At 40.9% G+C, this 18,603-nt stretch overlaps 2 non-coding genes across 2 annotated transcripts; one reads left to right on the forward strand and one right to left on the reverse strand.

Moving 5' to 3' along the window:
- Positions 1-6,041: 6,041 nt before the first annotated feature.
- trnag-gcc (transfer RNA glycine (anticodon GCC)) lies at positions 6,042-6,112 on the reverse strand. Its single transcript has one exon. It is a non-coding gene; the product is annotated as a tRNA-Gly (tRNA).
- A 4,999-nt stretch (positions 6,113-11,111) lies between these two features.
- trnag-ucc (transfer RNA glycine (anticodon UCC)) lies at positions 11,112-11,183 on the forward strand. The gene has a single exon. It is a non-coding gene; the product is annotated as a tRNA-Gly (tRNA).
- The last annotated feature ends 7,420 nt before the right edge of the window (positions 11,184-18,603 follow it).

The raw sequence follows: 18,603 nt of genomic DNA on the forward strand, positions 1-18,603 counted from the left end.
CATGTCTCAGTTTTTCCAATGTAAACATCATCACCGCTAAAGAAGATGGCGCAGAAGGCTCCACAGTCGAAACGTTGTGCTTCTTTTCTTCTCTTTTCAGCATGGAGTAAACCTTTGCTTGATCCTTTGCAGCCTAAGCATGCTGACGCAGCTACCTTTCTCTTAACGCGCCTCAATCATTATTCACCAAAACGATCAGCAGAATAAGTCACTTTGTGGTGATGTCACTCCTCTGCTTCACAAATGTCCTTAGTGACGGGCCATTTCTTTCTGCCATTTTTCCGGAGCGGTTATGGATTGCTCCATCATTTCCCTCTTACTTTCCATCACTAGATTGAAAAAAAAAACAGAAACAGGCTGACAGGACGACAATCAAATTGCAAAAACTCATCAAAGCACTCGATAGAGTATTTGAATCCACAAGTAGCTACAGATGCAGCCATTCAAAATGGGTGAGGTATTTCATGGCATACCGCGACACGCCCACCGGGGTATCACGCGGTATCACGTGTGTCACGTGACTAGCTATCCGGCGTCGCCTTGTAAAACCACCAGGGGGAGCTTAACCTCTCATGTACAGCATTCGAGCCTTTAATTTTTAACTGTGTATCACAGCATGTTAATCATCAGTCATTCAAATGTTGGTATATTTTATGAAAGCAAGATTGCTCAGTTGGACAAAAGTACACAACCTACCTTTATCAGAAATATTTATGCATCAAAGCCTTTACTGAAGATATTACTAATAGTATTAATAATTATTAATTAATAATTCAAAATGCGCGGTAAAAACCCGCGGTACGGTAACCTACCCACAAGCCACCGCGGGGCACCGGAGCATACCGCAGGGCAAGTGATTGGCTGGCCAAAATGACCGACAGGGGCACTCGTGGTGCATTGGTTGGTAGTGCAAAGATTTAATCATTTAATGTCTTTACTGTGCACATTTTAATCCGCTTAGTTTTGAATATTTATATGGATTTTACCACTAAAGGGAAATTTTAGTAGCTGAGCATAAAAAGAAGAGGAGCATAACGCATCTGAAGGTCATAAACGATATTAATTTAAAACATTACTGTATGTATGTAAACTGTACTGTGTATGGCTGGTCTTGGTAGTTTAAAGAAAAAATACACACCAGTCTTCCATTTCTCCCTAAACATTTTAAGCATGAAAGTTTTATGAAACGGTACCCAAATATGCGATTGCTGTATAGAATGAATTTTAATTAAAAAAAAAATATTTAACACGAACATTAAGCTGTTTACATGTTCCGCCTGAGAACAGTCACCCGTTGCTACCCAACGCAGAATGGTGATTGGCTGACACCATCTGACACCCCTCTGATTGGAGAAAAAAGACGTGCTGGTTTGCTATACCAGGAAGAGGATTTCTTTCAATTCTAAACGTGTATTTTAAAAGTTTAAGAAGTAAAAACCTTACAGCGTACACAGATTTCTAAACTGATCAGGATCGTTATCTTTGTCTTATGCATAATAATGTTCACCGCTCTGTCCAGCAAATTAATAATAAACTTTATTTTATATAGCTTTTTAAACGAATAAGTAATTAGATTGCTCATAAACCTAATCACTTGCTTTTTCTTTTTGTTTAGGCTCAGATTTCAACTATAGATCGTATTATTAATAACCATAATAACAACCAACCAACAAAAACAACCATATAAACACAATACCAACCAAAAACATAGATAACAACCACAATACAAAATCAAATAATCAAACCATTTTACACTCTCAAAGTCCTCCAATTATCATAATCCCGCCCCTTATGCAAAACCAAACCTTCCTCCCATCCCAGTTTATCCTGTTTATCATAAACAAAATCCACCTCAATTTTCAACATAAAGCATTACACAAAATCAATACCTCAACACTCCATACTCAACAACGATAATTCACAAACAGCCAGAACATGTAACTACACATTCCCAAACATACCTACTTTCCATAGCCCCGCCCCTTATGCAAAACCAACATCCCTCCCCTGTTCTCTCTCTCCCCTGGCGGTTGTAATTGTTTTTATTTTCAAATAAATTTTAGCAAAGTCATGTATTTTAAAAATCTTAAGATTTTTCTATTTATGTCTTTATTTAGTGGTTTCATTAGTGACAAAGGCTAAACTTTCTTGGAAAAATGTCTTTTATGTAAACCATGTTTGCTATTAATTCATTCAGGGCTAAAATATGTTCATTGTCTTCTAATGAAAGAAGGGTTCCTTTCGCCGTAGTCGGGAGCCTAGCCTTTAACTAGTAAGTACTGTATTTACTGGGTTTTTGAGGGGGGGGTGTCTTTCGCTGGAAATCTCGCCTCCTACTTTGAAAATACCCGTGAAACCGGTTCAATTCGTCACAGCCAGCACTCCTGCAGAGAGTTGGGTTGTACTTGCAGTGCATACAGTACACGCGTTATGCTCTTCGTTAATGTCTGTGAAGTTTTATTTAATCTCTGAGCCATACTGATTCTTCTGGAAGCCAGTTTCCGCCAGGGAGTAAAAAAAAAAAACACACTATGGTATTCTCTCCAATGCAGTGCAGTTAAAAACATACCTCTGATGCTGCTCCTAAATGAATATCGTTTATGACCATCAGAAGCTTTATGCTCCTTTTCTTTTTTCCAGTGGATTGAACAGGGAGAGGCATTTCATGATGTACTTTTCACTGATGAAACAACAGTGGCTCTGGAACAGTTTTCAACCAAGTCGTTTTATAAAAAGGGGAGATATGTACATGTTACTGAAGCTAAAAGTTTAGCCTTTGTCACTAATGTAAACACTAAATAAAGACATATAGAAATCCCATTTTTAGGATCAGAGTCTTACATGTGGTTATTTCGAAAACGTTTGTACGTGCTCCTTCTTACCATGTTACTGTTTACCGTTACTGACCATATTAAGTTTAAGTGCCTGTGGGCACTTTTCCTGTCCGTGGGGGGTGGACCGTCTTTCATTAGAAGGTTAGTCTGTTCTACTCTGAGAATGTAGAGGCGGTGGGAAGTGCCCGCAGTCATTTAATTAGTATTAAAATCTTAGTTATCTTTCTAGTTCACAGGTTTGCATGCATAATTTAATTTTGAAAGCCACTGAGACATCAGGTACTACTGTTGTATTTATGAAAAAGAAACAAAACAAAAAACATACTAACAACTGTGCCATCCTACTCCTTAGTTAATACATTTTATTCATAAACAGTTAACATTGTTAGCAAAATATTTTGAATTATATTTAACCCTATTTTTTCTTTAGTTTTGTATTTAACTTATTATATGATAGTCAGACTTAATGTATATTAATGTATATTTGAACAATGAAAATATATTTTTACAAGATTTTACATTAAGCACTTAAAATTAATATGGTTAATAATAGTAAACTGTAACATGCTGTTACAAGATCGGTTAACTGCGAAGAAAATCCTTTCAGAGAAAATGTTTCAGGTGTGAAGAACAAACCTGTTCCCACACACCCTGCCCCCACTACCATTAGAATATACACAAACATTTTAGCGTTTCATTCTGAGCAGAAGACCCTCACACCTGAAGAGTGCTGGCTGTGACGAATTAAACCGGTTTTACAGGTTTCAATCACAGATTGGGACTCAGTAAAGTAACACACAGCGCCACTGGATTTGATAATACTGTACCTAACCAAAATCCGCAATATGGAAACAGAACCTAATTGTTGATAGATGATGTACTCGTAACATTTTTTCAAGACGAACTACAACATTTAAAAAATGACTTGTATGTACTTGATATCTCTAATCAATCCACGGGTTCCAGCACAAAACGAAACTAAAACGCATACCGTTTCGCGCTTCTTATTAGTTGCTCAAAAGTAATTTGACCGTATGAAATGCATAATATAAACCTAGAAACATATACGTGAGCAGTACTTAAGCACTGTAGTATCGGTGTTAAGACATACCTCTCAAATACTGTAAATCAAGTTAAAAATATCTCAAGACCGATTCTGGTCGTAATGAAACCATGTTTCGTGTATGTTTTCTGTTTCCGAAGCACGCCACGGCAGAAAAGATCAGGATGGCCTCTCAACAGGCGAGGGAGGACATGATGAATCACCTGAAGAACGGGGTCATCGTGGATTACCACAGAATAGAGATCGTGTCTGGTGAGGCAAACAGGATAGTGGTTGTAAGACTGCTAGAGTCCTTGGGCCTTTTTGTACATGGGAAGCCTGAAGACACATTGGCAAGGTGAGATATTTTTAATCTGTAAGGCTTCTGTAGTTTCTTTTTGAAATCATTGTTACAACATATTATGTAAAAGCATGTTGAAAAGAATCTACCTGCATTCCAGCGGCCCTGAGCAAGAGGCCGCTGTCCAGGAGGAAGAGATGCCAGAGGCTGCTCTAGAAACTGAAACAGAAGCGGATAAGGAAGGGGAAGATGTGAGCTCTGAAGAACTCTATCAGCAGTAAGACTTTTTTATTTTTCAGATGTATCTATTTTTTACTAAAATTCTAATTTGTCTTATAGGTATAAAATGTTTAAACCGGTGTTTTATATCCTTACAGGCCCTGAGTAGTTAAAAAGTATCAGCAGGCCGGAAGAGAGTGGCCCAAGCTGGACTCTATAGAAAGCACTCCCTGGATGCTCCTCTCCTGATTGGATTCAAACAGTACCTTACCAAGGATCTGGGAGTGGCAAATTATTCTCAGGAGGTATTTATTTTTTAAAGGCATTTAAAATTAAGCAATGGTATCTTCATTGTAAATGTTTTTATTTCTTAGCTTAAAATTCACCCATGTGAAATGATGTCAGCCATAAACATCATGACTCTATATTTCCTACCTGAATCTATTCTACTTAAATTATTACATTATACACAATTTGAGTTCATTTTAAAAAGTTAAAGGTAATGAAAGGAATGCATTTTCATAAGAAAGATAATACCGATATGCATGTGATAATCTTCCTTATATCATGTAGTGCATCATTTGGACACTTTGTGGGCTTCAAATACAAAGAAAATCATGTTCTATGGTACAAGATAAATACAAAACTTAAGCTTCTTTATAAAGCATAAGCAATCATTTATTACATTAATATATGTGAAAATAACATTTTAGCATCATATGTTTAGTATATTTAGTCCCTAATGCCGAAAGAAATGATCATTTGTTTAACATGCAGGGGTCTGTCTCAAAGGATGCAGTACTCCTGAAAGGTCTCAAACCCTACATTTCGGATGCCTAGCTGTATCCCTCACATGTGGCACCTCAGAATGACTTCTAACCTTACCTGTGGTGTATTCAGTCCCTATTGCTCAATGCACGGTGTACATACTGCATACATATGTCTTGAGAATGAGGAATGGGCCCCTGAGACAGTCATTTGCCTGTTTCACAAACAGGGACCTGGACCTAGACCTGGCCCGTACAGGGCTCAAACCCGCGACCTTGGGGTTATTAGCACCACGCTCTAACCAACTGAGCTAACCGGCCTCACAACAGTGCTCCTTTCTGTGCTGCAAAAAATCAAACTCAGGGAATTTCTTTTGTCCTCCTTTGAATAGAAAGCCGTGTAATTCAGTGTACGGGCTTTCTCGTGCAGTTTCATGGTTCTTGTAACCCAAATCCTACACTGGCCTGAAGTGCCCCCCCATTTCACAGCATTTTTCAGCTGATTTAAAATGTACCTAAAGGAGAAGCATTATTGAAGACCATCAATTACCAAGAGCTTTTGTCAAAGGTTTTGGTGGTCATTTTGAATGACCACAGAGCGCTGTGACCTCGGTTTTACATCTCATCCAAAAGACAGCGCCCTTTTACAACACAGCATCTCCGTCACTATACTGGGGCATTGGGACCCGCACAGACCTCAGGGTGAGCACCCCCCCGCCGGCACCATTAACACCGCTTCCAGCTGGAAGCTTTGTTTTTCCCTGTAGCTCATCCTCATCCAGGTACTGACCTGGCTCACACCTGCTTAGCTTCAGTGGGTTTTCAGTTGCGAGTTGCAAGGGGATGCAAGTGATGGAGCCGCTCGCTGCAAAAGCCACTGCATTGGCCGGGAATCGAACCCGAGCCTCCCGCGTGGCAGGCGAGAATTCTACCACTGAACCACCAATGCTCAGTACCTGGGCCTTCAAAAAAGACGCTTTTTTGGTGCTCTGTGCAAAACGCGTCGACATCTGCTTCCGGCTGCAAAATGCCATTTGCGGACGCTGAAGAACTTATTTCCAAGGCAGCGGGTACAAGCGATTGGGCGTTTTAAAACCACCAGGAACAGCAAAGAGGCGCACTTCTTTGCTTGTGCCGAAACACACCGACTGAAGGCGGACAACGTAGTCGGCAGGATTGGAACCTGTGCGGGGAGACCCCAATGGATTTCTAGTCCATCGCCTTAACCACTCAGCCACGACTACAGCAAGCCCCACCGTCGCTGCGTTCTTGCTACAATCTTACCTGGATCGCGAGGCGCCGGCGGAAGCCTATTTCAAAGTCGTTCTCCGTTTCAAAAAAACATTTCCAAAATACAAGCCTTGCAGACAGACACGCCTCAGAGGACTTAAGGGTGGCTTCATGTCGGAATGATAAAGTCTCCCCGTCCGGACATGAAAATGCCACTTTGTTACACACAAAAAAAGAATCAACAACAGAGAAATGCCCACAAGCATTTGAAAAGCCGCACCACGTCGCACTTGAAATAGCTCTTACATTAGTGGTAGACACAGGAATCGCCTTTTTATTTACGCTCTTACCAACGCGATGGAAAGCAAAACAAAGCAAAGCAGAGCAAAACAAAACGAACAAACGAAAACCCTCACGTCCCGCACTTGCATATAACGCTGTTACGTGCCCAAGCGGTATTGTACGTCATCCTAGCACTGCACCCCGGGTCGTACGGTATATGGGAATGAGCACACGCCACGAATCGTCTCGAATCACTCCCTACAGCTGTAAGGCGCCTTGAAGCGTGCACCCCCAACATTCTTCTTTGCGCATCTGTGAAAGGTAAACTCTTGAGCAAACTCTGAACCAGCTCTAAGGAAACTAATCCGATTAGACGTTACTTTGACTCATCCTTTAAGGGACCCTTGTTAATTGGAGAAATCAATGATTTCGAATGAATTCTGTATGCGTTAAAAGACAGCTATACACAGAAAACATGCAGGACACTGCTCATGATCTTTCCCGAGCCGAAACACAGTGCGTTTTTCCAAGCCATTTGACAAAGCCCGCCCACTGAAAACTGCAGCAGATCGTGTAAAGGCGTTCAACTTTGTAACTACTGCACGCACAGGAAGCAGAATAAATTCCTCTTTTCAAACTGTCAAAGGTTTGCTGCAGGACATCGCACAATCTCTTTTGAACGGGGACAAACGATTTCTTATGGGGCGCAGTAAGTACAGACGTTTATAAAGCTCCACTCATGCCGACGATGCAGCATGAAGAAGCGCAACCTAACTTTGACAGACAAAAGCCGGGCGCCGCTACGAGCAATACGAAATCAAACTGACAGCACACGGCGTTTCGCGCTGACTCAAAAGTGATCTCGACAGACGATGTTCTCTGCATAACGCTGAAAGAGCTAAAGAGCGTTTCTGTTGAGACGTAACCCATTGGGCAAAAGACGTATAATATACGTCTATTAAACGCATATCTTAGACGTCTAAATGTGGTCTACAATTCGTCTAGAATGAAATTCTAATATACGTCTAAAGTTAAACGTCAATTATACGTCTATATTTAGACGTTCATTATACATAAATGGTTGGAGTTCTATTATACGGATAAATTTAGAGGACTATTATACATATATGGTTGGAGTTCCGGATAACTTTAGAGGTCTATTATACGTATATGGTTAGAGGTCTATTATACGTATAACTTTAGAGGTCTATTATACGTATATGGTTAGAGGTCTATTATACGGATAACATTAGAGGTCTATTATACGTATATGGGTAGAGGTCTATTATACATCAAAGATAGATTTTATAGGTGTAGAAACAAGTAAAACAAGCCAATGATTAGGTTTAGAAATGTATTCTGAAAATACACATTCACACCTGAAACATATGTATTTCAAATTATACATTGTATACAATCAATCAACAATCAACATATGGGCAATAATCATAAAAACACAACTAGTCTTAAACTTCAGCTACAAATTCTGGTAACATGGCAATATACAGTATAGTAATGACAAACACAAAACTAATTACATTAACACACTAACTCAAAACCACATTTTGATTCAAATATACATTTTAAAATGTACAACTTCTATATTTCCAAGAAAAAAATATTACATAAAATATAAAATATTACAATGGAAGTTAAGACGATTTTTGTCCACTATTTGCAAACCCTGTCTAATTGTCCTAACAGTTAGAACCAAAAACCTATTATTTTCAGAGTCCAGATCTCTTGGCCCCCTGCCTTGCATATGCATTCTTCAAGTAACACATTGCGTGCTCCTTTATTTCTTTTTCTGTTGATGTAGGGTGGGACTTCAGCACCGCAGCTAGGAGAAAATTATATAATATTACTTCCCAAATAAATGATGATTAATATCTTCTTTAGTATAATCTAAAAAATGAACGGTTTACTAAGCTCAAAGCTGAAATAAATGTATAAAATTTGGCTTGCATCATAGCAGTTGAGCAATAAAGTCTGTCCTAATTAAAAAGTACCCAAAGTTTGAAAGTACAACATAGAATAAGAATAAGAGAAACGGCAAAACGATTTTGTGTCATCTTCCCCATTCACACTATTTTATGTGCCATTTTTTGCTTATTCACATACTATTTTAATCAAAATAATATTAAGAAAGATCTGTATGTATTCAGATAGTATTATTATTGTTCATACTTACTCGTCAAAAGAGGATTGCTGAGATATTTGCGGATATACTTCTACATTTGAAAAACGTGTCCAAAATGGTGACCAACGAATACTAGCAATGCATTGTGGTATATAACCGGAAAATATGCTGGGTTCGATATTTTCTCAACGTATGCGTTTATTAATGTTGTCGATATTATGGTTGAAATTTAACATTGATAATACATCGCTGCTATGAGCTGATGTGCAATTTTAACGCATGCAATAAGTAAGGATCGGTCACTGTTGTATGGTATTATATATAATGACATTATGGAATAGGATGGGGACAGGCCTGGCATCACGGGGGGAGGGGGGAATGTCGCCCCTTCAGTTTTGGGCAAAAAGTTTTACCTAACTTAATTTGCACCCTAAAAAAATAGTTGTACTTTGTCAATGGTCAGACAACACTAAATGACACGAACAGTCACTGTCGTGCTGTCTCACTGCAATACTATACCGCTGGAGGAAACAGTCCATCTGGCCATGAAACTCATTTGAACGTCTAGCTACAGCAACTAACAATATCATGATTTATTCAGGATGTGTGGAATCAGCACGTCCCGGAGACAGCTTCCGAAATCGTGAGCATTCTCTGGTGGTAAGGGCGTTCAAGATGGCGCTCAGGTGGGAGGTAAAGTTTAGTGGTTGAGGATTTTTTTTGAGTTTTTCATGACCTGAATGTTAATTTTTGCTTTTTTTGACTACAGAAAAATAAGGACTTAACACTACTTGTTTAAACTTCAGTTATAATTGAAAGAAAAAAAAACGATTTTTTTTAGGTTTAAGAATTTCGATATGAGTAACACTGGGAAAAGAAAAGAGAGTGCTGGGTCTTCGAAGGAGAAGTTTAAGAAACCTCAATCGTATATGTATAGCACTACAAGAAAATTGATGGCAACTAAAGGGAAAAGTGAAGCAGCTGGAGGGGACGTGGAAAGAGTGCTGGAGATGCGCTCGTACGCGAGCGTTCGCAGCCCAAGTGAGACTCAGCTGCCAGAGGAAGAGCCGGAGTCCCTGCCCAGCACACCTGTGAAAACCCCGGCAGCCAAGAGAGGAAGGGGCGACCTGACGCTGGAGGAGCTCCAGACCAACATCTTCAACATGATGGCACAGAGCATGGGTGAGCTGAAGGAAATGATTTGATCTAATACAGTCGCAATCGAAAGTCTTAAAAAGTCCATGGACTGTGTGTTTAAAGAGGTTGAAGACTTAAAGAGTGAAGTAAAAGTTCTTAAACAAGTAAATACCAAACAAGAAAAGCATATTAAAGAACTTGAATTGAAAGTGAACGATGTAGATAGATACCGTCGATGATGGAATTTAAAATTATTTGGAGTTAAAGAGGAACATGATAAGGACCTTGTTGCAACAGTGAAGGGTATCTGTAAAAGGACCCTGCCGGACCAGGAGGACGTAATATCGGCCATTGACTTTGTTCACAGGCTCGGGAGAGCGAACATGTCTGGGCAAGTGCGCCCCAGATCGATTATAATACAGTTCACCAAGATGACGGCGAGGGACATGCTGTGGCGAGCGGCGAGGGGGAATGAGTATTTGAATGGGAACAAACTGAGGTTTGCAGAGGACCTGTCTGCCGCGGACAGGAGCACCAGGAACCAGCTGTGGCCCCAGGTTGAAGCTGCCAGAAGAGAGGGGAGGAGAGCCTACTTTGTGGGAGCGAGGGCCTTTGTGGACGGGAAGGAGATTTGCTCCCAGTGACTGCTCAGTTAATGATTATGTTTGGTTATATTTGTTATACCAGTATATACTAGTGTTTCTTTAGTGTTAGTTTGGAATGGTGTAGTTAAGTGTTAAGGACTGTTATAGTTCTGGTTCTTTGAAAAACTCAATAGTTTAGACAGTCTTAGAGTTAGTTATTTGCTTTTGTGTATGTCTTTTTCATGAATGCCAGAGGTACTCGAAATGTTGTTAAAAGAAAAACTGTGTGCTGAGTTTTATTTTTTACAGGAAACGCATGCATGTTGAAACTAAAGTTTATAAATAATTGAGAAATATTAAAGCAAGGAAAATATGATACGTGTAAAATATACAATTTGATCACATAATTACTTAATTACCTCTGGTAGTTAAATGCTTTTTTCTGCTGCGTTTTTTTTCTCTTGTACATGACTCTGATCCTCTTGTTGTATTTGTATTTGTAAATTCTATGTTTAATAAAAAAAAAAATAAAAAAAGCATTCTCTGGTGGTGTCCTGCAGGCTTCCTGTGGGTGTGCGTTGGTGGTATAGTGGTGAGCATAGCTGCCTTCCAAGCAGTTGACCCGGGTTCGATTCCCAGCCAACGCAGTGGCGAATGTTTTCAAATGCTGTCATGAGCCTTGGATTGTGACTAGCAAAGCGCAGCCTTTTGAAAGAGCTAAAGCACTGAAAAACGGAATTGAGGGAGAATCTTACAGGGGATTCTGAGCGGTGTCTGCATACACGCAGTCCGATATGGGTGCTGAAAGCTTGAGCTACTCTCAATGTCATGCTGGCTTTCCCCGGAGTAAATCTGTTACATTGAAAGAATGCTTCTCGCAGGTTCAAAAAGGGACCCTTGTTAATTGGAGAAATCAATGATTTCGAATGAATTCTGTATGCGTTAAAAGACAGCTATACACAGAAAACATGCAGGACACTGCTCATGATGTTTCCCGAGCCGAAACACAGTGCGTTTTTTCAAGCCATCTGACAAAGCCCGCCCACTGAAAACTGCAGCAGATCGTGTAAAGACGTTCAACTTTGTAACTACTGCACGCACAGGAAGCAGAATAAATTCCTCTTTTCAAACTGTCAAAGGTTTGCTTTACGAACGCCGCAGGACATCGCACAATCTCTTTTGAACAGGGACAAACGATTTCTTATGGGGCGCAGTAAGTACTGTTACTGTCACAGCTCGATACCGACGTTGGCCTACTATACCATGTTCAGCCACTGCTAGAAAATGTACGGCTCTAGCACCGGAGCAAACAACAGGAGGGCCGATGTCGAACAGGCACACGTGTCAGATATGGAGAGCAATGAGAATGGGATTCGAACCCATGCCTGCAAAGCACAATGGATTAGCAGTCCATCACCTTAACCACTCAGCCACCTTGTCGATGAAACTGGGCTGTCCGGACATGGGTTGGCGCGCTCCAGATGATCTTTTTCTTTTTTCCCCCACGTACTCGAGGGTCATTTTCCTGTTCCACATGTGATTTCAACATTTTCCTTGGGAGATGTCAAGCCAGCAAGCCACTGCTGTGGTTCAGTGGCCAGTGTGGAGTTCAGTGGCCCTGTTGTACACAGAAAGCACATTGAGCTCCTTGGACATGAAAAGTTCCAGATAAAAGCCATTTGTCATCCTTTCTCTTGGTGTCGATGTTGCTATTGTATGTAAAGGTGGCAACTTGCTCAGCGAGCAGGCGGAGCACACACCGAATGCAGATGTGTCTGAGTGGTGTGTCCAAGTGGCTGCAAAAGGACAACACTCCCGGGGCGCCGTGGCTTAGTTGGTTAAAGCGCTTGTCTAGTAAACAGGAGATCCCCGCCTACGGCTAGACTTAATTAAATGCAAGTATTCATTTCCTGTCTTTAACGCGACTTGTTTTTCTTAAAATGGATGCAACTTGCAAAACATGAAATACAAGCCTTGCTAATCAGCGCTAGCGGCTGGCAAAAAAAAGGAGTCAGCTATTTTTTTTTCTTTAACCTTAACCCTGCTAACGGAGAAGAGTTAAACGACCGAGTCTATGCAGCTTAAACGGTGCGCAAGTCGGGTTCTTAGCTGAAAGGGTGGTAAATCACGCTCACCCCAGTCCTTAATCTTTTAAAGAGGATACAAAATTGAACCTAGTCGCCACATCACATACATCCTGTTAAATGATAAAAAGGTAACATCTATCCTCGCTCCAGAGTAAATCTCACGTTGAGGGCATCTTTTTTTTCACTTTACCGTGAGTCGGGCTCGGCTGCACAGAGGAGAGAGCAGAGCAATGAGGTCACAGGGACAGGGGAGTCACACGCTGGCGGTTTGAATACGCGGAAGATCACTGAGGGATCCACAGTATGTGGACCCTCCGTTCGCCATCAGTCCACACTCCGGACTCTGAATCCTGCCATCCGAGTTAAGATCTCGGCGGAACCTGAGGCGCAGTTCCTTCTTAAAACGTAATCTGGTGAGCATTTCTAGAATCGCACTTGTATAGATGCAGCCTTTAATGTGTTGCTAGGTTAAAATTGATGACTTCTTGTATTTCAGTAGGCAACTGCCCTCTTGATTTTGGATTTAATTTCTTTATTACAGGGGCGCTTTTATGAAGACAGAGTCATGTTCAGGTACTTTGCTTGATGGAGGAAGCTCATTTCGGACTCTGTGATCTGCTCACCTGGAAAGGTCTGCTGTACTACTACAAGAGAGAAGTAGGGTCTGGAAGAAGGGACAATTTTATGATGCTTTGGAAGATAGTTTTTTTTTTCTTATACTGAAAATGAAAAGTAGAAATGGACTCAGTCTTTGGAATTTGTATATTTATACATTTCAGTGAACCCTCAGCCATTCCTTCTGTATTGTAATTCAATTTCTCTTTTAAAATTCCTTCCCCACTTCTAGGACCTGCAGTTGCTGAACTCCACAATGGCTTCTATTGGAAAGTCTGTGACTGAGACCATTATTTATTTAGGAGCAATGAGCAATTCTTATATAAATGCAATAAAATCATTATGCTCAAACTATGAGAGAGAATTTTAAGGATAATTTAAGAAATCAGTCTTAGCTTGTTTCTATACACAGATGGTATTATTTATTTTCAAAGGAAACCCGCGAGGATTCCCCTGGTGTGCAAGATGTGCCTGAATACTTTTGATCAGCTTCCTGCTCACTTCAAGAGGGCGTGAATGAAGAACGCCACGGCAGAAGAGATCAGGTGGCCTCTCAACAGGCGAGGGAGGACATGATGAATCACCTGAAGAACGGGGTCATCGTGGATTACCACAGAATAGAGATCAAAGGACACTTTGTGGGCTTGAAATACAAAGAAAACCATGTTCTATGGGACAAGATAAATACAAAACTTAAGCTTTTATTTTAATTAGATTTATTTATAAAGCATAAGCAATCATTTATTACATTAATATATGTGAAAATAACATTTTAGTATCATACGTTTAGTATATTTAGTCCCTAATGCTGAAAGAAATGATCATAGAACATGACATCTAACCTTACCTGCTGTGTTTTTAATCCCTATTGCTCAATGCACGGTGAAAGCATTGCATACATATGTCTGACAATGAGGAATGGGCCCCTGAGACAGTCATTTGCCTGTTTCACAAATGATCGTATTTTACTAGAGATTCTGTTTGGGATTCAGATGTGCATTCGGACAGCAATCCCTTTCAAGAAATGATACGTTCTGGATGAGGTCAAAGGTGCTGGAACACTGTATTTAGGATGTGTTTGCAGAGACTGTGTGTCTCCTGCTTCAACGCAGTGAGAAATAGATGTGCTCCTGTAATTCATTGGTACATGCCCAGGACAGTAAGCAGTCTGAGGATTTATTTCCAGACGGCATAGAGCAGTGAAGCAGTGAAGTAGTGCAACACACTGGATCATTATATTATTAGAATCTATTCTACTTAAATTATTACATTATACACAATTTGAGTTCATTTTAAAAAGTAAAAGGTAATGAAAGGAATGCATTTTCGTAAGAAAGATAATACCGATATGCATGTGATAATCTTCCTTATATCATGTAGTGCGTCATTTGGACACTTTGTGGGATTGAAATACAAAGAAAATCATGTTCTATGGTACAAGATAAATACAAAACTTAAGCTTTTATTTTAATTAGATTTGTTTATAAAGCATAAGCAATCATTTATTATATTAATATATGTGTGTAGCGGCGAGGCTTATTAATAAGGCAGAATTAAGTGTTCTGAGCCTTCCCAAATGAGGCCCCATTTCTCTGTTCATCTCTGTTGTGCAGCCACAGAGAGACTATTCATGCAGGGTGATTTAAGGTCCTAGGACAGCTCCCAAAGGGGGATGCACTTAGCTAAGCCTGGCTATCATGATCAATGGTCATCCATTGGCGCCTATCTGTCTAGGGAGTGCCAGTTGGACATCTGGACTGCATTACTAAGTGTCAGGACTAAGTGACTCATATCTCACCTTGATCAATCAATCAGGGACTGGTAGGGCCGAGTAACCCACGTGGGACTCTGATGCCCATGGAACTTTCAGCCAATCAATGAGCTGAAGTTCCTCCAGGTAAAAACAGGCAACACAGAGAGCCTGTGAGATTCAGTAAGATTCAGAAGGGAGGATTCAGAGGATTCTGTGGACAATTCTAAAGGGAATTCAAAGGAGAATTCCAGGGCAGGGCGGCCCAGGAGCAGAAGGCTCCCAAGGGCAGGACATTCTCGCAGCGCGCCTCCTGACCATCCTGAGACTCAGCCCGGACAACCACGGAACGGCCAGTGTGTCCGAGTGCCAGAACTTTCCTTTGTTCTAAGAGTCTAGAGCGGAGGTTGCCAGAGAATAACCAGAGGATCCACCCGAGGTTAGCACCAGCAGCAGGCCTCGTGAACAGGTCGGAACTGTGGACAGCTGAATCACTATTCAGAACTAGCTCTTCATCAGAAACGAACCGGTCCTCTTCCTGACTTGCTGGGACCCACAGTCATCTTTTCTCCTGTGCACAAACTTTGCTAGTTAAAGCCCACAGTGAGCATCAGCAGCGCAGCGTCGCAAGCCACACAGCACAGCCTGGCACGGAGCCAGAGAGCGCGGATTGGACAGCAACAGCCTGCAACTGTTTCTTTGTGCCCGCAGGAAGATCTGAATCCCCAAAGATTGGATGAGTATTCAACTTCAATGCATTACAGCTCGAGAATTCAATTGTTATCCCAACCAGTTGATATCAATTTAATTCCTAAGAGTTATGTACTTGTTTGAGTATCTAATGTAGAAGTTATAACCAAGTTCATTAACGAAACGGTCTTAATGAATGATATACTGAACGTATGTCCTCTTGATATGTGTAACACTTCGTAACTGACTGAATATATATCTTTTGTATTCTGATAACCCTCTCGATAAGATCTGTTAGGTTTACATGCATATTTTATGTATTAATAAATGTATCCTCGTGTATTAGTACCTGTGTGTGCGCGTTGTTTGAGTTATGTCACATGGTTGGATTCTAAAGCCATCAAAAGAATCAACTTTGTGATTTACTGCTACAATTAATAATTGTCTCAGTAAATGCCCAAACCCTACAGAACTGGTGCCTTCAGAGAGCCACTACATTTAATTTTGCTATGGCAACATTACATATTTGGCGTCCCTGAGCCGGTTTTCTTACATGTGAAAATAACATTTTAGCATCATATTATTACATACAGGTCTCTAGCTTCAACACAGTGATATATATATATACTCAGTGATTTATTGGTACATGCCCAGGTCAATAATCAGAATGAGGATTTATTTCCAGACGGGCTACAGGTAGTGTTGTGAAATACTTCAACACACTGGATCGCAGATTTAGACCCCCTGCACTCTTACTCCTTAAAAACCAAAGAAATGAAGATATGTAGCAATCACATTGCAACAGGGCTGACAGTGACTTAATGCTTATACTAGTGGACTTCTGGTACCTTTAGGGTACGGTGTTCCCTGAAGGGCTCTCAAACCCCGCATTTCAGATGCCTAGCTGTTTCGCTGATGTGTTGCACCTCAGAATCACTTTTAAACCTTACCTCTGGTATCTTTAATCCCTATTGCTCAACGCATGGTGAAAGTATTGCATAAATGTGTCTGAAAATGAGCAATGGGCACCTGAGAGACTCATTTGCCTGTTTCACAAATGATCATATTTGACTAGAGATTCTGTTTGGGATTCAGTTGTGCATTCTGACAGCAATCGCTTTCAAAAATGGTTACATTCTGGATGAGGTCAAGGTGCAGGAACACCGTATTTAGGATGTGTTTGCACTTATTCTGTGTCTCTAGCTTCAACACAGCGATATATGTATATGCTCACTGATTTTTTGGTACATGCCCAGGGCAATAATCATTATGAGGATTTATTTCCTGATGTGCTAGGGGTAGTGTTGTGAAATACTTCAACACACTGGATCGCAGGTTTAAACCGCCTGCACTCTTACTCCTTAAAAACCAACAAATGCAGATATGTAGCAATCATATTGTAGCTGACACTCATTTGCCTGTTTCACAAATGATCATATTTTACTAGAGATTCTGTTTGGGATCCGGATGTGCATTCTGACAGCAATCTCCTTATCGCGGCTTTGCCCTTCTTGCCTCTTTGGACAATATCTCCATCTTGTGGTCGTTATTATTCTGGTTCCGGTCGAGAGGGAATGCTGGCGCATTTGGCTGCCGCTCCTCTCACCAGTTTTTCATTTCTATCTACTTATTTATGTTTTTTTTTTTTTTTCCCTTTTTCTCCTCGATTACACTGATTTCTAGTTTATCTATTTTCATCCGCTTCACGTTACAAATTCACAAATGCGACTTCCACTGCACTGTGAACTTACTCAACTGAAGACCTTCACCTCTTGCTACCGCCTTCTCTGGATTTCCTTCCCGTCTCGTTTCATCAATCATGTCTCTGAGGTACACTGCACTGCAACTTCTTCAACTAAAACAAAGCTACTTCCTGGTCAAAGACACATTCGATTACTGCCGTTTTACTGGGATTTTACGACCGACTCGCTACATCCATCGCAGCACAGGACGCCGTTCTCTTCGTTCGTCTGCCTGCGGAGTCTCTATCCCTGCCTTTCGGCGCACGTCTGTAAGTCCATCACGTACCGGCGCCGATCTAAAAAATCTCCTCACTACCGCACCTGGACCGCACTCCGCTTCCCCCTGCATCCCCGAGACTGGCCAGATCAGCGCTACTCAACACCCGCTCCGTTAACAGCAAGGCTCTTCTTTTATGTGACATTATCAAAGAAAAACAACTGGACCTTCTGTGCTTAACCGAAACATGGCACAAACAAAACGATGGACTCCTGTTCAACCAACTAGTTCCTCCTGGATATGGTTTCTTTGACCTTCCGCGTCTTTCAGGCAGAGGCGGGGGCATCATTGTTATTTACAACCTTTTTTACAGTCTAAGTCCTATAGCTATACCTCCTCCCTCTTCTTTTGAGTGTCTTGTTTTAAATGTTTCTATCCCCCAATCTACTATTATTGCCACAGTTTACAGACCACCCAAACCCAGTGGAGTCTTCTTAGGTGAGTTTGGTGATTTTCTCTCATTCTTATCCCTTAAATTTAAAAGGATCCTTATTCTAGGGGACTTTAATATACACATTGATTCAACCTCTTCCAGTCTGGCTAAAGACTTCCTTTCTCTTTTGGGATGCTTTGACCTTGCTCAGTTTGTTTGTACCCCTACACATAACAAAGGACACACCTTAGATCTAATTATTGCAAATGACTCCTTTGTCTCCCACTGCTCCCCCCTTGATCTAGGCCTCTCTGACCACTTAGCCATTCTCTTCAATCTGGAATTACCTGTTTCTAACACTTCCCCCTCACGCTCTGTAAATTTCCGCAACTGGCGATCAATTGATCACCCAAGGTTTGCAAATTCTGTTCTGTCCTCCTTATCCTGTTTCTCTTCCTCTGACCCTCTAGAGGACAAAATACAGTTACTTGACAATGCTCTTTTATCTACCCTCGACACCTTTGCTCCTTTAA

This window comes from Lepisosteus platostomus, unplaced genomic scaffold, assembly GCF_059453375.1.
Source record: "Lepisosteus platostomus isolate fLepPlt1 unplaced genomic scaffold, fLepPlt1.hap1 Scaffold_30_H1, whole genome shotgun sequence".
NCBI lineage: Eukaryota > Metazoa > Chordata > Actinopteri > Semionotiformes > Lepisosteidae > Lepisosteus > Lepisosteus platostomus.